Source organism: Panthera tigris, chromosome C1, assembly GCF_018350195.1.
Source record: "Panthera tigris isolate Pti1 chromosome C1, P.tigris_Pti1_mat1.1, whole genome shotgun sequence".
NCBI classification, from domain to species: domain Eukaryota; kingdom Metazoa; phylum Chordata; class Mammalia; order Carnivora; family Felidae; genus Panthera; species Panthera tigris.
Window position 1 is genome coordinate 184759366 of NC_056667.1, and position 25493 is coordinate 184784858.

Here is a 25493-nt window from a genome sequence, read left to right on the forward strand (position 1 = left end):
AAGGGCAAGACCTGGAAGAGACACGCCGGCTGGACCCCTGAGGAACGTGGTGTCCGTTTGGAGGCTGCTTTTACACATGAAGAAAAGAAACGACACTGAAGTTGCGATTGTTCAGGGTCAGTTAAATGGTAAGAGTTAGGAAGAATTATGTCTTCCGACTCCCAGGTGAAGGCCCTTCGCTCCAAACTGGGCTCCTCACTGCCAAGATTTAGTAAAATTCTGTCTGCACTTGGGTAAGTCCATTCGGGTTGTGTTTGTAGTTTACAAAGCTGCCTCACACGGGGGCGCCTGGGTGACTCAGTCGGTTAAGCATCTGACTTCGGCTCAGGTCAGGATCTCATGGTTCATGGGTTCCAGCCCCAGGTCGGGCTCTGTGCTGACAACTCAGAACCTGGAGCCTGCTTCTGATTCTGTGCCTCTCTCTCTCTGCCCCTCCATGCTCACGCTCTGCCTCCCTCTGTCCATCGAGAATAAATAAATGAAAAAAAAAAACAAAGCCGTCTCACACAAGAACATTCTTGTTTGAGTCTGTGTACTACCCCACACTTTTATTCCCATCACAGCAAGGAAAATTGAGGCAGGAGCAAACGTTTAGTGAACACTTACGTACACCTGACATTATGCTAAGCCCTTTACTTGACAACAACCCCAAAATTTTATCTTAACAACAACCCCAAAAGTACAAAAGACTTTACTAGGTATTTCAAGATGAATAAAACACAGTCCTGTTTTCAAGGTACTTTTCTAGAGCCAATAATAATTGGTTCCCAGTTCCTCTGGGTCTTAGAAGGGCATAAGCCAGTAACCCACCTACTCCCTCAGATAGTAATAGTCCCTGGAGAGTGGTAAGGTTGATTCATCCTATAAATTGAGCATTAGCCTGGACCACACGCTAGGAGTGATGGACTGAACAAGACAATCAATGCCCCATGGCACTTGTATTTTAGTGCCAGGGTCAGAACATTGCTTCTGGGAGCACCTGGCTAGCTCCCTCCTAAAGCATGTGACTAATGATCTCAGGGTTGGGAGCTCCAGCCCCATGTTAAGGGTAGAGATTACTTAAATAAAGAAAACTTTTTCTGTAAATTAGGCTCTGTGAGCCATACACACCTACTCAACTTTGCTGTTGCAGTGTTAAAGCAGTTATAGATAGTATATAAATGAGGGTGGCTGTATTCCAACTTTAGTTGTGGACACAGAAATTTGAATTTCACATAATTTTCATGTGTTGTGAAATATTCTTTAAAAAATTTTTTTCAGGGGTGCCTGAGTGGCTCAGTTGGTTTAGCGTTTGACTCTTGATTTCACCTCAGGTCACGATTTCACCGTTTGTGAGTTAGAGTTTGAGCCTCATGTCAGGCTCTACGCGGTTGGTGCAGAACCTGTTTGGGATTCTCTTTCTCTCCCTCTCTGCCCCTCCTCAGCTTGTGTGCATGCACACCCCCCCAAATAAATTTAAAAACTTAAAAAATGTTTTTTCAAACACTTAAATATGTAAAAACCATTCTTAGATCATGGGCCATGCCGAAACAATTGGCTGCCTATGGGCCATACTTTGCCTACTCCTGTTCAAGTGGGAGAAACAGACACTAAGCTAAATAATTACAGATAGTGGTAACTACTTAAGAGGAAATAGGATAATGTTTGGTGGAGATGATGGCTGGGGTGGAGAAAGCCCTGGATGCTGATGAGGGGACATTCAAGTTGAGCACTAAGGATGAGAATGAGCCTGCCCTCTGAAGAGATGGGGGGAAAAGTAATTTATAAAAAAGAGAGAGCAAGCAAAAAAGGCCCAAGGCAGGAAAGGATTTGACAATTTGTAAGAAGAGAAAGGACACTAGTGTGGCTGGAGCTTGGTGAGCATGAGGACAAGGAGGAAGGTGATATGAGATGAAGCTAAAAAGATAGGCAGGAGCCAGGTTTTAAAGTACTTATGGTGGTTGTGGGAGTTTAAATTTTACCCTAAGCATAATGGAAAGCCATTGAAAGGTTTTAAGCAGGGAAATGGCATGCTTGATTTACTGTTAAAAAAAAAAAATCACTCTTGTTACTGTGATGAGAATGGATTGGAGAGGCATAAGATGAGACTAGGCGACCGTTGCAATAATCCAGGGGAGAAATGGCATAGCTTCTACTCAGTGATGATGGCAATAGAGAAAAGTAGATGGCTGCAAGATATATATTTAGGAAACAGAAATAACATAAAATTGCTGATAGTTCAACTATAGTGTGTTCAGGTTCTTTGAGGAACAGACTGTAAGGTCAGATTAGACATGCAGAAGACTTACTGGGGAAGACACCTGTGAGGGAAGAACAGGGAGGGCTCTGAAGGGGACTGGGAAAACCTTTAGACTGGATGCTGATTCAACTCTCATGGAAGACAGGGAAAAATGGATAGGAAAAGTTGTAGATATGATGCAATTCTAAGAATCTTTCAAGAAAGCCAATGGGGAGTCCTCAAGCCAATGTCCCCCATCAGAGGAGTCCTATGTCTCCTGGGAAGGGGACTGTCTTAGTGACCCTGTCTCACTCAGTCACTGGCTAGAGCAGTCGGTAGGATGTGCAGCCTGGATCATGGTGATAGATTTCAGAGCACGGCAACTGGGGCCATCAGTCAGTAATGCTCCCTGTAATCAGAGATCTGAGAGATGTGTTTTCATGGCTGCCCCATATGGGAAAGGGAAAATATAGGATCACTTCTAAATTGTTGGCTTGACCAACTGAATGATGGTACCATTTACTAAAATGGTGATTTATGGGAGCAATCAGAAACTGTAATTAGGACTTTAATGATTGAGATGTTTACTAGACATCCAAGTAAATAGATTACATAGCAACTGGATAAATCTGGAGCTCAGGAGTGATGTTCTGTGCTAAAGGTGTGAATTTGGAAGGCATCGGCATTTAAAGCCATGGGACTGGATAAAATCGCCTATTCAAAGAACAGGTAAATGAGATATAGGATGGAGCACTGTCTCCAATACTTAGAGTTCAGGTTTAGAAGGAAAATCCAGAGGGGAGAAGAATATGGAGCGGCAGAGAAGAAAATATCATTTCTGTCAAATGCTGTTACGAGGTCAAGAGTCCATTAGATTTGGTAGTATACACATTCTTGGTGACCTTGACAAAAGCAGTTTCAATGCTGTGATGAAGATGCAAGCCCAGATAAAAGTGGGTTGAAGGGTGAATGTGAGATGGGAAATTGGCTATAGAGAAGACGTATGGTGGAGAGAATGAGAGAAGTGGGGCTGTAGTTAAGGTGGGATGCGGGGTCAGGGAAAGAAGCTAGGATGAGAGTTACTATAGCAAGTTATGCTGGTGGGAGTGATGCAATGGATAGGTAGAGATTGGTGGTGCAGGGGAAAGAGGGGATCACTGAAGGAATATGACACTTGAGAAGACAAAAGGGTACTTGGAGCGGCACAAGTGGAGTAATTTCCTTTTAAAAAAAATTATTTTAATTCCAGTTAGTTAACATACAGTGTTATATTTGTTTCGGGTATATAATATAGTGATTCAACAGTTCTATACAACACCTGTGCTCTTCATAACAGGTGCACTCCTTAATTCCCATCACCTATTTCACCCATCACCCACCCACCTCCCCTCTGATGACCATCAGTTCGTCACAGTTAAGAGTCTATTTCTTGCTCACTCTGTCTTTCCCCTTTGCTCATTTGTTTTGTTTCTTAAATTCCACACATGAGTGAAGTCCTATGATATTTGTCTTTCTCTGACTGACTTACTGAGCTTAGCATAATATTCTCTAGCTCCATCCATGTCATTGCAAATGGTAAGATTTCATTCTTTTTCGTGGCTGAATAATATTCCACAGGTGGAAGACTTTTTGTTAGACAAGAGCAGAGAGGAGATAAAACAGAGAAGATAAAGTTCCTATGAACTGGTAAATCTCACAGTGGTTAAATGAGGAAATTCTGATTGAATGGTTTCTACTTTCTCTATTAACTCTAAAGCAAGGTCAGAGGCTGACAGTAAAGAAGATGAGGTATGGATGAGGTTTGAGAAAGAATAAAGTATGAAGTATTTATTTTGAGAAATTTAAAAATCAGACTTTCTATGGAAATATGATAATGATTTCCAAGAAGGAATGAGAGCCTATTTGAAGATTATAATCATTCTAACATGGATGATCATTCCAGTTATGTGACTTTTATCCAGCAACATTCAACAGCTTCATTTTAGAGAATGATAATGGGACTCAGCTAGGGTTGAAATATAATACAAGGAGAGAGGGGCAAAAGAGTTGAGGATGTTTGCAAGTGATTGATTCCCCTGATGGACAATGGACTCTAAACTTGGTAAGGAGAGAAATAACTATCTAGAGTTGGTGATGGATAGTGAAAAAAGTAGTGAGGTTAATGGATTGGAGAGCTCCATGAAGTTAAGGAATTATTTAAATAGGAGTACTAGAGTAAGTGAGCTGGAAGAATTGGGGGCAGTGGTCAGAGAATATCATATTATACTTATTTTATTTTACTTAGGTTTACATACTAAACTTTAATTGACATATGTATAATTGACATACAGTGTTACATTTCAGATGTACAGCATATTGATTAGATAATTCTATATATTATTGATGCTTACCAAGATCAGTATAGTCACCATCTGTCATCATACAATGTTACTACAGTATTATTTACTATATTCCCTATGCTGTACTTTCCATTTCTTCAACTTATTTGTTTTATACTGGAAGTTTGTACTTCTTAGTGTCCTTCCTCTACTTTGCCCATCCCTCCACCCTCCTTCCCTCTGGCAGCCACCAGTTTGTTCTCTGAATTTAAGAGTATGTTTTGTTCATTTGTTTTTGTTTTTGCTTTTAGATTCCACCACATATAAGTGAAATCATATGGTATTTTTCCTTCTCTGTCTGACTTATTTCACCTAGCGTAATAATACCCTCTAGATCCATCCATGTTGTCACAACTGGCAAGATTTCATTTTTATGGCTGAGTAATGTTCCATTATATGTGTGTATGTATGTGTGTTTATATATATATGTATATATAATTACATATATGTGTGCATATATATATGAGTGTGTACATATATATATATACATATATGCACACATATACATACAAAGATGTTGAGCATCTTTTCATTTATCTGTTGGCCATCTGTATGTCTTCTTTGGAAAAATGTTTATTTAATCCTTTGACCGTCTTTTAATTGTAGTGTTTTTTGGTTTTGAGTAGTGTCAGTTCTTTATATATTTTGGATATCAGATGTATCATTTGCAAATACCTTCTCCCATTAACTAGGTTGCCCTTTTACTTTGTTAATGGTTTCCTTTGCAGCACAAAACTTTGATTTTGGTATAGTCCCAATAGTTTATTTTTACCTTTGTTTCCCTTCCTTGCGGAGACATATCCATAAATATATTTTTAAGGCAGATGTCCAAGAGATTACTGCCTATGTTTTCTTTTAGGAGTTTTATGATTTCAGGTCTCCCATTTAGGTTTTTAATCCATTTTGAGTTTATTTTTGTGTATGGTGTAAGAAAGTGGTTCTGTTTCATTCCTTGCATGTAGCTGTACAGTTTTCCCATTTTCCCATTTACTGAAGAGACTGTCTTTTTACCATTGTAAACATATGTAAAAACATATTCTTGTCTCCTTTGTTGAAGATTAATTGACCATATAGACATGGGTTTATTTTTAGGTTCCCTATTCCTTCTATTGATCTATATGTCTATTTTTGTGCCAGTACCATACTGTTTTGGTTACTAAAGCTTTGTAGTATATCTTGAAATCTGGGATTGCGATACCTCCAGCTTTGTTCTTTCTCAAGAAGCCTGAGAAATAGCTTTGGATTTTCATGGCCTTTTGTGGTTCCATACAAATTTTAGGGTTATTCTAGTTCTGTGAAAAATGCTATTGGTATTTTTATAGGAATTGCATTGAATTTGTAGATTGTTTTGGGTAGTATGGACACTGTAATGATACTCTTTGAATCCATGAACATGGCATATCTTTCCATTTATTTGTTTTGTCTTCAATTTCTTTCACAAGTGTCTTATAGTTTTCAGAGCATGGGCCTTTTACTTCCTTGGTTAAATTTATTTCTAAGTATTTTGTTCTTGTTGATACAATTATAAATGGTATTGTTTTCTTAATTTCTCTTTCTTCTACTTTATTGTGTATAGAAACACAATAAATTTCTGTATATTAACTTTGTATCTTACAACTTTTCTGACTTCATTTATCAATTCTAATAATTTTTTGGTGAGGTCTTTAGGGTTTTCTATATATATGGTGTCATGTCACCTGTGAGTAGTGACAGTTTTACTTCTTCCTCACCAATTTGGAAGTCTTTTGAATGTCTGATTGCTGTAGCTAGGACTTCCAGTACTGTGTTGAATGAAAGTAGTGAGAGTGGACACCCCTGTTTTGCCAGAAAGGATCATACTTGATTTCAGTATTTCAGAGGTATTATTATTACAATGACTGTAATGCCATGTTTCCACGTGAGTGAGGTAGAAGAACAGCTAATGGAAGTAAGGAGTTTAAAATATTATTATTATTAGATGAGTTATCCCCATAAGTAGTAAAGTCAACAAGAGTAGAAAGAAAGAAGATTAAACAGAAGCTAATATCATCAATAATGGATGATTAGAAGAACCTTAGAAGACTACATTGAGGAGACAAGGACAGATACTATATCCAGGTGGCACAGAGTTCAGATTAGCTAGAACTTAGAGAAAGGATGGAGGAAAAAAATGTTTTTTAACAGTAATGGGAGAAAAAAAGACACCAACCCCACCTCCTAGCCTTGACGTATGCAGGGAGTGGAAGGAAAAGGAGTCACTACTTGAGAGGCTGCAGAGGAAGCAGTCTCTAGGAACAGACAAGTTTCAGTTAAAAAAAAAAAAAAAAAGAAAACAGGATGAGAGAAATGAAGGGAGCATTTAAAAAGGGAACTCTAAGAAGCTCAGTGGAAATGTTTAAGAGGAATGAGAAGAGTCGGGAATTGGTTCAGACTAGTGGACACACTAGCAGTATGGGCATGGGAACCCAATTGGCAGTGGACAACTTGAGAGGCTGAGACTCCTGGAGTGTTAAGGTAAACAGGGATCTGAGCCAGGATGAGAACAGTCCTCATGGTCTATTAGTACAAGGTTCAAGCCAAAGCCCAGATATTTAGCTCAACAGCATTGGGGTGACCCCACCCTCTGGCTCTTCCCTACTGTATGGTATAATGAATGGAGGGGAAGATCTTATAAGGAAGCCAAGCATCAGGAAAGCCCTTAGCTGACTATTCTCTCTACCACCTCTCCAAGAAGTAAGGATAATCCCAGCTCTGATGCAACAAAGCTTGAGGGGAAGGAAAAGAGAAAGCACCATATAAATCAAAGCCTGAGTCACAGGCCTGATCAAAGTCAAGACTACTCTTCTCTTCCAGCTCTCCCCGGTATGGGAAAGATAGGGACTTTTCATGGTTGAGGAGGAGCAAATAACTTCACGTATATTCTTTGGAAAAAGATTCCCAAACCATAAACAATTTCCTCCTTCCAACCTTGGACAAGGTTATAGGAAGGAGAATGAGGGGGTCTGGTTGCTCCTTTATTTGTTTAACCTCAATGGATTGCAGTGTTTTTCTTTTTATGTGATTTGCTTTTTATTTGCTTAATGTTTGTTTATTTTTGAGAGAGAGAGAGACAGAGCGAAAGCAGGGGAGGGGCAAAGAGAGACAGAGACACAGAATCCGAAGCACGCTCCAGGCTATGAGATCATGACCTGAGCCAAAGTCGAACACTTAAACTTAACCGACTGAACCACCCAGGTGCCCCTGCAGTGTTTTTCTTTTTAAAATGCCTCGTGGAAGAGTGCATTTCCATCAAAATAATACTAATGTAGAATTTTTGAGTAGCCAAGATAATAGCAGCCATAGCTGCATAAATCTGAATTTCCCAATTCCTTCTCCAAAAACATAATACAGTACAATAAAAAGAACAAATAAAACTACATGAAACTCATGCTATCTGTAAAACTAAAAGAGAACACCCAAACTTCAAATTATCCATAAATAGAAAAATAAACACCAAACTTTAGCAAATTGTGTCCCTTGGTCCTACTGCAAACTTGCACAAAGATAAAGCACAGTCTGGAAAGAATACATGGGAGAAAAGGAGAGCTTTTGACAAGCCTATAACTAATCTAAGATAGCCATGACCAAGAAAAGTCTACTCTTTTGCTAAAATAGTGATGAAGAATTCTGGTAGATCAAAACACTATATAATAAAAAAAAAAATGCACATGATTCAAGGTGACACTGTGTGAAAATCATTGCTTCTAGAGGGAATGGAGACACACCCTTAAGAAAAGAAGTAAAAGGAAAATTTAGGGTCAAGTAAGGAAAAAGATATCCCAAACTGTGAAAATATGCAATTGTTAGCCCATACCGCACCTGCATGCACGCACATACATACATACACACACACACACACACACCATCAAGAATCTGTATTTCACTACAGAAGAGGGCACCCTTGAACTTGAAATCTTACCAATCATCCAAAATATTTGAAGTGAATAGGTGAAAATAGAGTAAATATATACAAAGCTATTATAAGAAGAAAACAGAAAACAAGGTTTTATCAAGTCTGATAAAAAAGTATCCCTCTAACAAAGAACAACCCAAAGTAGAAGAAAACTGCACCACACACCCCAAAGTGAATTAAGTATCCACATAGAAATTTGGGGGGATATGAAACACCACCTTGAACCCCAAATTCAGTAATTAAAAAATAAAAATTGATTTTTTAAGAAAGGAAGAAATAAAAAGATTGAACCCAGGAAGGAAACAGAAGAAAAAGACCAAAATTATCACAGAAATGAAGTATAAATTGCAAAATTTCTGAGGAAAATAAAGTCAAGTGAAAATTTAATAAGGGGCATTGAAAAAATTCAGGAAAATAACCAAGATAATGAAAATGAGATACAAAATTAAAAGTAGTTAGAGTCAGAGAAAAATAAAGATGAAGAAGAAACAACATACAAATAATGGCAGTACCTGAAGAAGATAAACAGAACAACACTGGAACAGAACTATAAAAGAAGATGTAAATCTATGTACTGAAAGGACCCATCAGTGCATGGGAAAATTAACCAGAATTATCAATTTCAAGACATAAGCAAGTGGGTTGCCTCAGTGGCTCAGTTGGTTGAGCGTCCAACTCTCTTGGTTTTGGCTCAGGTCATGATCCCAGAGTCGTGGGGTTGTGTTGGGCTCCACACTGAGCATGGAGCCTGCTTAAGATTCTGTCTCTCTCTCTCTCTCTCTGTCTCTCTCTCTCTCTCTCTGTCTCTCTCTCTCTCTCTCTGTCTCTCTCTGTCTTTCTCTCTCTCTCCCCCCCTCCCTCCCTCCTACCCCTCTCTCCCACCTCTGTGCTCTCTCTCTCTCTCAAATAAAAAGAAATTAAATATATATATATGTATGTGTATATATATATGTATGTGTGTATATATATATGTATGTGTGTATATATATATATATATTACATATATATATATTTTATATGGGTGGCTCAGTCGGTTAAGCGTCCAACTTCAGCTCAGGTCATGATCTCGTGGTTTGTGAGTTTGAGCCCCACGTCAGGCTCTGTGCCTGACAGCTCGAGGCCTGGAGCCTGCTTCGGATTCTGTGTCTCCCTGTCTCTCTGCCCCACCCACCCCCACTCACACTCTGTCTCTCTCTCCTTCAAAAATAAATAAACATTAAAAAAATTAAAAAAATATATATATATATGTAAGTAAAACTATTGGATTTCAAAGATAAGTACCCAAGCCTTCAAGCAACAAAAGATCAAGAAATTACAAGAATGAGAGAATTAAACTGGCTCAAAAACAACGAAGGCAACAACAGAACAGCACTTTTTTAAAACTCAAGGAAAAGAAGTGTGAATAAAAAATATTCAGTCAACTTGTTTTTCAAGTAGTAAAGCAAGAGGAAATGAATTTTCAACTGGAAAAATTCAGGGAATTTTGTATACATGAGCCCCTCTTGAAGAATCTGGGAAAAGATGTTTTCCATCCAACCAAGTGGCAAAATTTCATCAAAAGGGTTGATGATGATCATTTACCATATTTAATTGTAAATCTAAAATTACACAAAGGTGAGAACAAAACTCAAAGAATAATGTGTAATAGGGTCTAACAAAGTAGAAATAATGTAAATAAAATGGGAGACACTAGAGAGATAAAAGAAAGTAGAATAAGTTCATTGATTGTGAATAAGCAGTAAATAGGGGTCAAGGGTAATATTAAAATTGGTGAGTCAGGTGATAAATGATTAAACAAGAAAGAACTAAGGGCTTTAGAAAAGTTATGAATACAAAGATAACCACCAGAATAATACTATAAACATTCCTAAATACAAAAGGAAATTTTAAAAATTAAAAGCAAAGAGGGGCTCCTGGGTGGCTCAGTCGGTTAAGCATCCAACTTCGGATCAGGTCATGATCTCACAGTCCATGAGTTCAAGCCCCACGTCAGGCTCTGTGCTGACAGCTCAGAGCCTGGAGCCTGTTTCAGATTCTGTGTCTCCCTCTCTCTCTGACCCTCCCCCATTCATGCTCTGTCTCTCTCTGTCTCAAAAATAAATAAACATTAAAAAAAATTTTTTTTAATAAAAATTAAATTAAATTAAAAGCAAAGAAAAATGCATCATATACGGAAAGAAACCTAACAATTACAACAATGTTAATATCATTACTTTATATAAAATAATTTTAACATAAAATGATAGTAGAACTAAGCATATGTCATATCAATCAATATGAATAAGTTTATGTATTAAAAAACAAAGATTTTCCAGGAGACTATAGATGCTGGAGAGGATGCGGAGAAACGGGAACCCTCTTGCACTGTTGGTGGGAATGCAAATTGGTGCAGCCATTCTGGAAAACAGTGTGGAGGTTCCTCAAAAAATTAAAGATAGACCTACCCTATGACCCAGCAATAGCACTGCTAGGAATTTACCCAAGGGATACAGGAGCACTGATGCATAGGGGCACTTGTACCCCAATGTTTATAGCAGCACTCTCAACAATAGCCAAATTATGGAAAGAGCCTAAATGTCCATCAACTGATGAATGGATAAAGAAATTGTGGTTTATATACACAATGGAGTACTACGTGGCAATGAGAAAGAATGAAATATGGCCCTCTGTAGCAACGTGGATGGAACTGGAGAGTGTTTTGCTAAGTGAAATAAGCCATACAGAGAAAGACAGATACCATATGGTTTCACTCTTATGTGGGTCCTGAGAAACTTAACAGAAACCCATGGGGGAGGGGAAGGAAAAAAAAAAAAAAAAGAGGTTAGAGTGGGAGAGAGCCAAAGCATAAGAGACTCTTAAAAACTGAGAATAAACTGAGGGTTGACGGGGGGTGGGAGGGAGGGGAGGGTGGGTGATGGGTATTGAGGAGGGCACCTTTTGGGATGAGCACTGGGTGTTGTATGGAAACCAATTTGACAATAAATTTCATATATTGAAAAAAAATAAAAATAAAAAACAAAGATTTTCTATTTGATTCACAAAGAAAGCAGATGAAAATAAGAAACATGTCTAAATCAAAATGATTCAGAAAGTATAAAACTAAAGGAATAGGTAGAGGTTTACTAGGTAAGTGGAAACAATAAGAAAGTGGAAGTTGTGATCCTGATATCAAAGTAGAATTTAAGTCAAAATACATTAAATAAGACAAAGAAGGACATGTTTTAATGTCACATTCACAATGAATATATAACAGTTATGCATCCTATTCACCAAACAACTCAGCAATACATTTATAAAGCAAAAATCATGGAGCACGCAAGAAACATTGACAGAAATACACTAATTGTAGAAAACTTAAATACACCACTTCTAGTACATATGAAGTAAACAAAAAATAAGTAAGGAAAATAGATATGTAAATAGCATAAGCAATAAAGTAGATCTTATGGATATATTTATTCTATACCCTGAAAATAGAGAATACAATAGTAACAAAGAAGATAAAATATTTCAGAATAAAGTTATCAAGAAATGTGCAAACTTCATACAAGAAAAACTTTAAAACACCCCTGAAAGATACAAAAATGGGCTTGAAAAAACTGAAAGACATTCCATAATGTCATAAAGATAACTAGTTTTCTCTAAGTTAATTTATAAATTTAACAAATACCAGCAAAATTACCAACAGGATTTGTATGGAGCTAGTTAAGTTGATCTTAAAATTCACTTGGAAAAATAAACATGCAAAAATAGCCTGGAAAACACTGAAAAAGAAAAGTTTATGAGAGGAGAGTGGCGTATATTAAAATATACTGTAAGTCTGGTTTTTTATCTTTTCATGGTACTGGTGCATGAATTGACAAATAGACCAGTAGAATAAAATAGAAATTACAGAAATAGATCCAAATACATATGGAAATTTAATGTGATAAATGTGTTGTCTCAAATCACTTGGGAAAAGGTGGACATTTTAACAAATACTGGTGGGATAATTGGTTTGCTATTTGGAGAAAGATAAAATTAAAAGCCAGTCTCATGGGGCACCTGGGTGGCTCAGTCGGTTAAACATCCGACTTCAGCTCAGGTCATGATTGAGCCCTGGAGCCCTGCATCCGGCTCTGTGCAGACAGCTCAGAGCATGGAGCCTGCTTCAGATTCTGTGTCTCCCCTCTCTCTGCCCCTCCCGTGCTCATGCTCTGTCTCTCTCTGTCTCTCAATAATAAAGAAACGTTAAAAAAAAAAAAAAAAAAGCAAGTTTCACACTGTAAGAATAAACTCCAAAAGCACCAGGGATATAAATGTCAAAGATGAAGTCATATAAGTACTAGAAGAAATAATGTATGGTTTTCTCTACAACCTGTATGTAGGAAAAGACTTTCTAATTACAACTAAAAATTCAGATGCAATAAAAAATAAAATTGATAGATTTGACTGTGTTTAAACATTTTTTTGAACAAAAAATAGAGAAATTCCTAACTGTGAGATGATTTACATGCACACACCATTTTTCACATATTTCTCAAAAATATGAAAAGATACCCAAACTCACTCATACGTGAAATGAAAGTTAAATCTACCCTGATGGTATACCACCAACAGTGTGAACATTCTAAGCACAAAGTTAGTGATTGCAGTATTGTACTTGCAAAATATCAGAAAAAAAATTAAATGTCTATACATAGGAGACTGTGTGGATGGATCCATAGGATGGAGTACTATGAAGTTATAGAAAAGAATGAGGTCATTTTCTATGAACTAATGTAGAGTGATTTCTAGAAAATTTTGTTAAGCAAAGAAGATGAAATGTAAGATTTTTTACAGTATGTCACTTTTTGTATAAAAATAGGAAATGAGAAAACCTACATGTATCTAATCATTTGTACAAATAAAAGCATAGGAATCATAAACAAACAAAAAACTATTAAGATTAGTTATCTATAATCGGCTTAATAATAGCCACCAAAATTATCCAAGTGCTAATCCCTGGAAACTGTGAATGTTACCTTATGTGGAAAAACTGTCTTTGTAGATGTTATTAAATTAAATACCTTCAGATGGAGAGATTATCTGGGATTTTCAGGGTGGGTCCTACACGTAATCATAAGTATCTTTGTAAGAGGCAGGCAGAAGGAGATTGGACTACAGGTAGAACAGAAGGCTGTGTGATGGAAACAGAGGAAAGCAGAGTCACAAGAGGTGATGCTACTGGGTTTTGAACAAAGGAAAAAGGTCCCCAGAGTGGAGGAATGTAAGGAATGCAGCTCTGGAGGATGAAAAAGGCAAGGAAAAATTCTCCCTGGAGCTTCAGAGGGAGCACACCCTTGCTGACATACTCAGGTTAGCCCCATAAGGCTTGACTCAGAATTCTGGCCTCTGGAACTATCAGAAAATCAATTTCTGTTGTTTTAAACTACGAAATTTCTGGTGATTTGTTACAGCAGCCATAAGAAACTAATGCAGGCTGCAAGGAAGTAGGAGTGAGAAAGGGATAGAAGAAAGGAAGAGTGATACTTTTGAATACATGTATTCATAAAGTTCTGACTTCTAAAACTAGTTAATGTTTCACCTACTAAAATGCGTATATGAGTATAAACATGCACGCATCTAAAGATAGGGGAAAAAACTAAAACTATATACAAATAGACATAAGTAAACCTAACCATAATTCAAATGAATAACGTAGTCACCTTGAATAGAGGGGAGAAAATTAATGAATCCAAGAAACTTTAGGTCACAGTATTTGCATAACCTTAAGGAAGAGATTAAAAAAAAAAAGAATGGTAAACAGTCAACTCTAGTTAGTCAAATTTTCACAGAATTATGGGTCAGAAAGTTACTTTCTGTGTATTCTAAGACTGACAAAAAAGTAAATATATTGTAGGTAATAGGAACCAGATTTCTCACTGTCTCAGTATTTACTGTCCCAGATTTTCCATTGAAAAGGAAAATAGTAGAAGGAACCCCATTATTTTTATTGGAATTGGAAGTATCAGTGTGAATGCATGGTTTTTAAGACAGATAAGATGATGGATACAAACAAATGGTAAATATAGAAATATGGATGTTTGTATACATGTATGTATGGATATATAAAGATACATAGATTTTCAAGCTCTGTCCCCTAAGAGAGCCTGGAACTAATGACACCCCAGTAGCAATGGTCCCACCAAGTGCCCAAGTTTTGGTTTCTAAACCCATTCTGCCATTCTTTAGTAAAAGGAACCAAAACTTCTTGGTGAAATTGCTGATTGAGTAATTCCCAGGGCTGGGACTGAGAAACTACAAAATGAGCCGGAAATATCCTGCTATTCCAGAAAGTTGTTCAATGAGTGATGGGGACTACCAAAGGGACACAGGAATCATCTTTAAGGGGCTGTTACTTGCCAAATGTGGGACAATTTGCTCATCAAAATTTATTATGACAATAATAGATTATAATCTATTGAATAAAATAAGAATTCATGAGTCGATACTGATAGATACTGACAGATGGTGAGAGATACTGATAGATGAGTCCATACTGATAGATAGGGGTGAGAAGAAAGCTCTTGCCAACCAATAAATGTAAAAAAAAAAAATGATAAAATTAGAAAAAAATCACCATTTGACAACTATCATAGAAATAATTGATTTAGGAAAGATACATCAATAGATGTTAAAAACTAATGACTGGAAATTTTGATTAGAAGAATAATTACACACAACATATCTCCTCACAAGATTCTTATTAATCATAAAAAGAAATTATAATCATAAGTTATAATTCTTATTAATTATAAAGGGATTTTACAGTGGAGAAACCTGGCAGACATCACCTTAATCACGTGATCAAAGTTGAAATCACCAGTTAACAGTACAAACCAACATTATGTGCTCCTGATGGGTATATACTGAGAAGACTTCAACATTACTTCTACCCAAAATGAAAATCTGAATTTAATCCTGAGGAAATTTCAGACAATCCAAATAGAGGGACATTGTAATTTAGTGTGCCTCTACTCTTTAAAAAATGTCAAGATCATGAAAAACCAAAAAAAAAAGCTTTGTAACTTTTCCAGATTAAAGGAGTCTGTAGAGTCTGTCAAAATAAAAAGTATTATAATTAATATATAAATAAATTTATTTCAAAATAAAAAGTAAAAAAATATAAATACAATTCCATGTTGGGGGCTAAGTAGAGTTTATATAAGCTGTCTATAAATTATTCTAGCAAGACCAGAAGTCTTTCTGCAAGCTGCTCTCTCTCTCTCTCTCTCTCTCTCTCTCTCTCTATCTATATATATATATATATGATAGATAGATATAGATATAGATATATAGATATAGATAGATATGGCTATATATATAATGCATAGCCTTGATTATGTCCCTTTTCTGCTCAAAAACTCACCTGTGTCCTCATTGCCAAATAATTACACCATCCCTCCATTTCTACCTAGTCCTTTATATTTACATTGTATTTGAACTGAACTATTTATCAGATAATTTACTCACTTTTACATTTTATTCCCTTTATCTTGCCCTTCTCTCAACATAAAATGCCCCTTTCCATACATTGAAATTCTCATCTGGTAAAACCCTACACATTCTTCACAGCCCCTTTATTGGTTTCCTGAGGCTATTGCAATAGTTTACCATGAACTGGGTGGCTTAGAACAGAAATTTATTCTCTGACAATTCTGGTGGCCAGAAACCCGCAATGCAAGTGTTAGCATGGCTGCTCTCCCTCTGAAGTCAATAGGAATTTGATCCTCACCTTTTCCAGCTTCTGGTGACTGTTGATGTTCCTGAATGTGTGACTGCATCCCTCTCTTTTTTTTTTGTTTTAAATTTTTAAATGTTTATTTATTTTTGAGAGACAGGGCATGAGCGGGGGAGGGGCGGAGAGAGAGGGAGACACAGAATCCAAAGCAGGCTCCAGGCTCTCAGCTGTCAGCACAGAGCTGGACGCAGGGCACGAACCCACTAACGGTGAGATCATGACCTGAGCTGAAGTCAGACACCCAACCGACTGAGCCACCCAGGCACCCCTCCAACCTTCTCTTGTGAATCTATATGTCAAATTTCTCTGAGCCTCTCTCTCATGAGAACACTTGTGATGACATTTAGAGCCCACCTGGATAATCCAGGATAATTTCCTCATCTCAAAAGCTTTAGCATAATTAAACCTTCAAAGACTCTTTTTTCAAATTAAGGTAATATCCATGATTTTGCCATATGAAGTAATTTTCACAAGTTCCAGGGATTAGGAAGTCAATATCCCTTTTCAGCCTACCACAACACCTAGGTCACATGAACTGTCCTCTATGCTGGCCTCCTGAACCTACAACCAAACAGGAATCACTCTCTCTGCTACTGTTGTGGCAATCAGCATGGACCACCTTGTATTGCTACAATGATAAGTCAGATGAACTGGTCTCTAAAATTCTCTGACAGCATGAACCTTCCATCAGTGTAACCTCATAGAACCCATTAGCTGTTTTTCCTTTTTTCTAAATAATTTCTACCACTTTCTGTATAATTCATTACTTACAAAAATGGCAAATATGATCTTAAGAAAACCATGTATGTGATCTAAATAAAATTAAGATGATGGAGAAGATACATGATATTTTGTGAGTGAAAAAAATTACTAGTCCGTTTACTGAGAAAAGTACTTCATATTTGCATTTAGGGTGAACATAGCAAAGTTTTCTACAACCAACTATTATGATAAATATTTAGCTACTTACTGATGCCTGCCTTGGCTGAAAAAAATTTGATTTGCTGAGCATATTTTGGGGGGGCTTATTTATGTTAATTGTCTAAATTTTTCACTCTGGGAGGAATCTGCAATTGTATTTATCTTTTCCCTCTTAAATTCTGTAGTGCTTCAGTCAGTTTGAAACCAGTACTTTTTATTTTTCTTTTTATGACTAACTGTATCTTAAGAGGCCCTACCTTTGTGTGTGGGTTGATATAACAGTGGGGAGTTTTAGGTACAAACTATTTCCTTTCATTCTGTTAGAGAAACTATAGGAGAAAAACTTTTTTAAATGTTGAGATGGTTTTTTTCCAAAAGAAGCAAATGTGTGTTTTTTTTTTTTAATGTTTATTTATTTTGAGAGAGAGAGCTGGAGAGGGGCAGAGAGAGGGAAAAAGAGAATCCCCAGCAGGTTCTGCCCTCTCAGCATGGAGTCCAATGTGAGGCTCAATCCCACGACCATGAGATCATGACCTAAGCTGAAATCAAGAGTCGGATCCTTAACTGACTAAGCCACCCAGGCACCCCAAGGAAGCAAATGTTTTAAATAAAATGAAAGCTCATAGTCCTACATTTGTATGAATTTGAAAGTTTACCGAGCACTTTTGTGTTCAAACTCACCTATGTCTACAACATCTGGGATTTAACCTCTTCTTCCTGCCTCAGAGGAAGAGGTAACCCTTCAGCCTATGGCTTAGCTCTTCTTCCAACCTCTGGATCCACATAAGTCTGCTCCACCCCTAGCCACCTAAGTCATTCACTCTCCCTCTCTACCAGCTCCCCCCTCCAGCCTATAAAAAAACTACAGATCCTCCTTCCACCCTGGATTCCCCTTCTGCTTTTGTCACTTCTGTTTTTATCCACAAAGAATTGTCTGCCCTCATCTTCACTGGGAAATGAATGACTTCTTGACTGTTAACCCCCAGGGTCATTCTTGCTCACATCTTCCTGTGGTATAAGGCAAGGTTGCCTGTCCCCTCTTTGAAATGAGCTCTTCCCTTGGCCTGCATGAAGCTTTTGTCTCCTCCTGCCCTTCACTGCTTCCCTGGATACCCTTTCATCTTTCCTCCATGTTGATGATCACCAGGGTTCTGCCTTCCACCCTCCTTGTGCTTCTACATACCCTCCGCCCATAATTTAATCACCTCCAGCAATTCCTATTACTGTCCATTGCTGACTCCCAAATCCAGATATCTCTTTTGAGTTCCATATTTTATATCTGTGTGCCTGCTGGACATTTCTACCTTAGATATCCTGAAGGGACTTCAAACAGCTGAATTCATTATTGTCCATGACTGCTATTCTTTTGCATTTGTAGTGAGGAGTAGAACAAAAAATGGGTATGTTGAGGAAGGGTACAGATGGAGGTCTCTTGGGACCCACTCCAGCAGCCGGGGGAATGTCCATGTGGAGAGAACTCTGGAGTTTTGGGCTTCAGGGCCCTGCACTGTTGGATGGTGCATGTTAATGTAAATCTGTTAGTGAAGCTAGTGATTATGACAGCTGACTTTTCAAGCCCTCCCCAAGCCTCCAGTGTGTATGGTTTGGATTTTATCACAGGAAATCTTGAGTAAAGAAATGCTTGAACCTCTTTGGAAAATCCTGTGGAGGCACAGGCTAGAGATTGGGAAGTAGACTCAACCCCTGTCTCAGTACAGCCCAGTGTGTGGATTAGGGTAGAGGTGATGAAAGAGTCCTCTGGCTGGAGGTCATCCAGCCAGACAGCCAGTTAGACCAAGACCCCTGATTATTTTATCCCTCCCCCAGAGAAGCCTCCCTGCCACACATACATAAACTTAGGTCAGAGATAAGATTGCTTAGTTCCCCTGTTACATATTCCCTGCCCTTGCCGAAACCAGAGAGACCATGTTGAATCATCTTAAATCTCTACTTATAATGTATGGGAATGGATTGTTTGCTTGTCTGCCTTATCCCTTAAGGAAACAGGATTTGCCTCATCCATTTTCACCTCTAGCATAATGCCAAATGCAAAAAGGACTAAAAATAAATAAATAAACTGAAGAAAAAGAGAAAGCTGGCAAGCAGGTAACATAAGTAAATTTACATGATGAATGTCATGCCTTGAAACTGAAATGACAGTGACCAGCCATTTCTTCCACTATCTCAAAATGGCCCCGGCCAGACTGCCTGTGTTCAAATTCTAGCTGTATCACATACTAAACTTTGCAGAATTTACTTACATTTTTTTGTGCCTCAGTTTTCTCAACCATAAAAAGGAAATAATAGTACCTACCACATAGGATCACTGTGAGAATTGAAAAGGCATATAAAGGGCATGACACAGTGCCTAGGACATGGAAAATGCTAGATACATGTTATCTGCTGCTGTTATGATTATTACCTATTCCTAACCTGGCACAGCAGGAAGTCTTTTCATTGAAGAAAATAGAAATAATTATTATAATACAGTAGCATAAAATGCTGAAAAGAACCTTTATCATTCTTTTGGCTGCCCAGCTCAAAAGCCCTTCCTGAGACTAAATGGGAGGTAGAGGTGGCCTCTTACTAAGAAGGTAAAAAAGTCAGACCCCGGCTGAATGTTCAGGACTCCCTTCCAGCTAGACTTTGTAGCTTATGATCCAGGTTTTACCAGTGAGACACACTCAATGCAGGCCTACCAACAGGAGCTAGTGGCACCAGGCAGCAGGGATGGGGGACCTATATTAGGGTCATGCCCACTTTCTCTAAAGGTGGCAGTGGTGGAGGTCCCAGTAGTAGCATGTAGGGCCGCTGCTGGCTATGTAAGATCAACAGTATCCTCACAAGCTGTGCTGGTAGCATGACCGTGCTGGGTCTTTGTTGCCAAGACCCTCTTGTTCCTGTTTTCAAGTCCACTTCTCTATCCTCTCGAGAAGTGCTTTAAACCACCCAATGCCCTTTTCTGCTTCTGTCAGCCTGGGTTAGTTTTTCTTGGTGCAATTCAACCTGCCAGATTGATATACATTATGCATTCAGATGGTTTAATAAAATGTAAGTACACCATTTCTATTTTGTTTTATTGGTTTATTGATTTGCAATATGTGTCTTCTACTCAGCTCCTAGACAGGGACTGTTTTTCTTAGGTGATTGGTGAGGGGGGGTGGGTCAGGGCAATCAAATTTTAATTGACTGGAATCTACCCTTAGGTAAAAAAAAATCAGGCAATTAATGGGTGTAGGAATAAAGGAAAATGGAGGGAGAGGAGCAAAACCAGTACCTTGTGCAGGTATGATAAGAGTATCATAATAGGACCAAGAGCTCCTTTAATTTAACTGGTTTATTTTACAGATAAGGAGCCTACAACAAAGAACACATAGCTAATGTGTGTTCAAGGTACAACTAACTGTCTCTTCACACTCCTAGTTCAGGGTTTCTGCCTCTATCCATTCTACCAAGAGGCAAATGACCTAAAAGCAGGCTGAAATCAAGGTAAATTCAGTTCAATTAATTATACCTTTTAAGTTTATGATTGTGAATGAAAAGAATTTACATTTTCAAGAGATTTTTACAATTTACAAAGCATTGGTTTGTTAAATTCTTTCAACTGCCCAAAATAAGTTATCACTTTTTTAAAAAAATAGGTTTTGGTATTCACGTCTTGAAAAAGTTTTGAACATCTCTTTTACCTCTGACTACTCTCCCTTTTCTATTTGTTTTGGTTTTGAAGTAGTAGCTACAAAATAAGACAAGAAAAAAGCAATGTAAGTGTACTTAGTTTTTTAAAATATTAATGTATTTGAACAAAATGATCTGCTGATTGGAACCATCATAAAAATATATTGGATGTTGTTATTAACCTCCATATTACAAATGAAGAAACAGAAGCTTAAAGAGATTATGTGGCTTGGCCAAGATTAAATAGGCACTAAATGGCAGAGCCATGTCATGGTTCATTTAAAAATCATGTAACATATATTGAGCATTTAATGTGTCAGGCTGGGTAAACAAGATACTGTGCTAGTTAATCTGTAGATAAACCAGAAATTTCTAAAACCAGTATATTACATACTGAACCACTTATATTGAAGTTTTTACTGAACTATAAACTGTAATTTTAGCAGCTGGCCAATCAATAAATACTCTTCTACTTATACAAGATTCATGTAGCCAGATCTCTTTGGACACCAATCTTTAAAGATATTAAACTAAAAGATCTAACTCAGAATCATGTTTGACATAATTCTTCTAGATTTTCTAAGGTAAAGTGGAAATCTGTGATTCTCAAATGTCCCCAAATGGACAAAAAAATGACAGGAATATGAAGTTGACTGCATCACTCTATAACCAATTATTAAAATCTAGATTTAGTAAGCTATTTTCAGTTTCTGTCTAATGACATACAAAGAGGATATTTTATTCTCTGTATAGTTTTCTCAGGTTTTTCTATAGATTATAAAGTCACTCGTGAAAGGAAAACTAACTGACTTGGAACACAAAGTGAATAATATATGTTTTAATGTAGTTGGGTGTAACGGAAAATGCCATTCTTGTATATTTAGTTGAATCAAACCATTTGTTTAAGACCTAAATGTTCAAAGAAATTTCATTGCCACTTTTCCTTCAGCAAGTTGAAAGAAAAATAGGGAGTGCTTTTAAGTGAAAAACTAAATAAAGGTCCTGGCATCATAATGCAAAGATGACTGTTACGCCTTTTAGACCTCTAATAAAGGCATTTTTGTTAAAGGAACGTTTCCTTTTCGGTCAATGCATCAAAAGACAGAACAACAGCCACCCGCCACCACCACCCCCAGCCCCGCCCCTGGTCCAAGCTGCCACTTTCACCTTCGTTCAATAGCCCCTGCCTTGCCTGGAAACGCCCCCTCTGGCCCTCAGCTCGAGGTACCGCCCCTTCACCTCCCACTTCCTGGTAACCGCGCTCCTTTGCGCGGCCTCCTGGGGATCTGATTGGCTGATGTGGCAACCGCTAACGGCTGCGGAGTTTAAACCAGAGCCGTAGCCGCTGGCGCTGAGCTTCTGAGGCTGGGTGGTCGTCGCCCCCATGGTGAAAGGGCGGTAAGTCAGGGACCTCGGCGCGGCCGCCCTTTGCTTGGGGAGATCCGTGCCTTTCCCAGCCGAAACTCTCAGCGCTGCTCTCTTGAGTCTTCCGTCAAGGGAGCCGTGCGCGGCCCGTGGTCCCGCCCACCCTCCGCCCTCTGGTATCGCGAGCTGAGGCCGCGCTCTCAGGGGCTCGTTGGGGAACTCTCCGGTTTGGATCTGAGTGGCTACATCTTGTCTCTTTGATTTTGTGCCCGGCTGGGTGAGAGGTACGAGCGGCCAGTTAGAAGGTCAGCTCCTTGAAGGAAGAGATTTCAGTCTTTGTGACTGCACTACTCCTGCTTTTTAGAGCATTATCTAGGTCATTGTGAACCTTCAGTAAATACCTGCTGGGTGAGCGTTGGAGACTGCTTACCCAGGTTCTTAAATGATCCCTCTCCTTTGGAGTGATCATTTGGAAGGAGGGCTGGCTGAAGGCGAAGGGGTGATGGAAGACTGGGAAAAACTTAGAACTTGAACTGCGTCTTGATTTACAGGTAGGACTTCGGTAAGGAATAGGGACTATGATTTTTCTAGATGAAGAATCCAATTCAGAACTGGATGTGGAATTTAATATTTCTGATATAGAGTTAGCCGAGATGATGGCCAGACAGGAGCTACAGAATAATAATAAATAGGTCGTATTAGTGAGTGCTATGTGCCAAGTCCTGTACTAGGCACTGTACATACATCGGCTCATTTAGTCCCTACAATTAGATTCACTTACTATTACTTTATAAGCCTGAAAGTTGAAACTTAGAGACATTAAAATAACATAGCTATGAAATGTTAGAACTGAGACTCCCAACACAGTCCCAACCGGTATTTAAAATACCTCAATCTCTGTACCATAAGTCATCCTTGAATGGTACTCCAGTGGCCTGGCCTTGGTTCCTAAAGTGTTACCTGGTGAGGTTGTTAATGTGGAGGGTGACAGGGCAGTGTTAAAAGGAAGACTCTGATTTCTGGCATGAGCATTTGGGTGGGTGATTGATAGTGCCACTTATTAAGTTAGGGAACCAAGGACCAACTTATTGGGGAGGACAATTCAGCGATGGTTTCCTAATTAGTAAAATGAGATTTAGTCTTCCTGACTGGATTTTTCTGGAGATGGACTAGATACCTATGCCAGTGTCTCTTCACAGGTGTAAGATGCAACCATTTATCTGTGGGATTTCTGTATGTGCCTGTGTTCTATCTATGCAATAGATAGTGATATTTGATTTTACCTTTTTTCTTTTTTGACAAAATTTTTAGAATACTTTAAACTTCTTTCCCATTGCAGAAAATTCTTCTAAAACCATATTCCCATTATTAACATGACATCACCCAACATCTGCCCAACACTTTCAAAGGAGACTCATTCCAGCATTGGTCAGTTTTAGTATTTGACACTTCTTCCATTTGTCCATAGTTGTTTCTTCAACAAATGTTTAACCAGTAGCTGCTATGTGCCAGGCACTCTTTTGGCTCTAAGGGTACAGCAGCAAACAAACTTGACAAAAATCCGTGCCCTCATGGAACAGATTTTAGTAGAAGACAGTAAATTAAATAAGGAAATTATGTGGTCTTATATTAGACACTGATAAGTTAATGGAGAAAATATATAATAGGATAGTGAAATGGGGTCAGGTGAGTAATTTTAAATATTTGGTCTGGAAAGGCTAAGAAAGTGACATATTAGTAAAGACTTGAAGAAAGTGAGTAAACCCCATGATTATTTGGAGGAAGAGTTGACACAAAGAAGAAAAAAAAACCGGGAATATAAAGATTCTGCAGTGGGAGTATGCCACGGTAGCCAATGGCTGGAGCTTAGTGAGTGAAGGAAGAGTGATGAAGAGGTCAGAGAGGTACTGGACGGGGAATTGGGGAGGGGGGGGAGTGTTAAACTGTGTAGTACTTTACAGGCCATTGCAAGGATTATGACTCTACTCCAGTGATATGGGAACCACTGGAGGGTTTTTAACGGAGGAGTGACATGAATTAAGTGTAAAGGGATGATTTTGGTTACTAGGTTGAGAATAGATAGTAGGAAGGAAGGTGGAAACAAGAACACCATTTAGGTAGTTACAGCAATAATGTACATGAGAGAGAATGGCCACTTGGATCAGAGTGATAGCAATAGGTGGCCCATGTGAACATGTTGTGAAGGTCAGGCCAGCATGACTGATGATCGAGTGGATGTGGGATGTGAGAGAAAGATGTTTCTGAGCTGAGCAGGTGGAGATGGAGTTTCCATTAAATGAGATGGAGGAGACACAGTGGAACAGGTTTGGGTGTGTTGAGTTTAGGACATGTTAAATTTGAGCTGCAGACGTGCTTGGGTGGCTCAGCCAGCTAAGCTTCTGACTCTTAGTTTCTGCTTGGGTCATGATCTCACAGTTGGTGAGTTCAAGCCCAAGTTCACTCTGGACTGATGGTGCAGAGCCTGCTTGAGATTCTCTCTCTCTCTCTCTCTCTCTCTCTCTCTCTCTTTCTCCCTCTCTCTCCCTCTCTCTCCCTCTCTCTCCCTCTCTCTCCCTCTCTCTCCCTCTCTCTCCCTCTCTCTCCCTCTCTCTCTGTCCTTCCTGCATCTTTCTCTCTCTCTCTCTCTCTCTCTCTCTCTCTCAGAATAAATAAACTTAAGATTTTTTTTTTTTTTGAGATACATATTAGACATCCAAGTTGGAGATGAGGAGTAGGCAGTTGGATAAATAAGTCTGGAGTTGATCAGGGATATAAATTTGTAAGCTGCCCCACATCACTCTGTACTGATGATGCAGAGCCTGCTTGAGATTCTCTCTCTCTCTCTGTCTCTGTCTCTGTCTCTGTCTCCCTCTCTCTCTGTCCTTCCTGCATCTTTCTCTCTCTCTCTCTCTCTCTCAGAATAAATAAACTTAAGATTTTGTTTTTTGAGATACATATTAGACATCCAAGTTGGAGATGAGGAGTAGGCAGTTGGATAAATAAGTCTGGAATTGATCAGGGATATAAATTTGTAAGCCATTGGCATTTAGATTTAAAAGCCAGAACACTAGATGATACTCTCACAGTAGTTTATGTACATAGAAAAGAGATGTGACCCAAGGATTGAGATTTGGGGCACTCCAATGGTAAGAGTTTAGGGAGATGAAGAATAACAGAAGAGACTTAGAAGAAGTGGTCAGTGAGAAGGGAAAAACCAAGGAGAATGTTTTTTAGAAGATTGCT

At 38.4% G+C, this 25493-nt stretch overlaps 1 protein-coding gene across 5 annotated transcripts in view; it reads left to right on the top strand.

The window, feature by feature from the left end:
- Positions 1–105: 105 nt before the first annotated feature.
- SGO2 (shugoshin 2) overlaps positions 106–25493 on the top strand; it is a 68258-nt gene continuing 42870 nt past the window's right edge. The window contains exon 1 of one of the 5 annotated variants that reach the window (XM_042995022.1): positions 106–128. The gene's annotated coding sequence lies outside the window, so the exon portion shown is untranslated. Of the gene's footprint in view, positions 129–22181; positions 22284–22395; positions 22535–22557; positions 22802–25493 lie in introns of those variants that run through there. The other 4 variants (XM_042995025.1, XM_042995024.1, XM_042995027.1 and 1 more) reach the window with 4 other exon arrangements.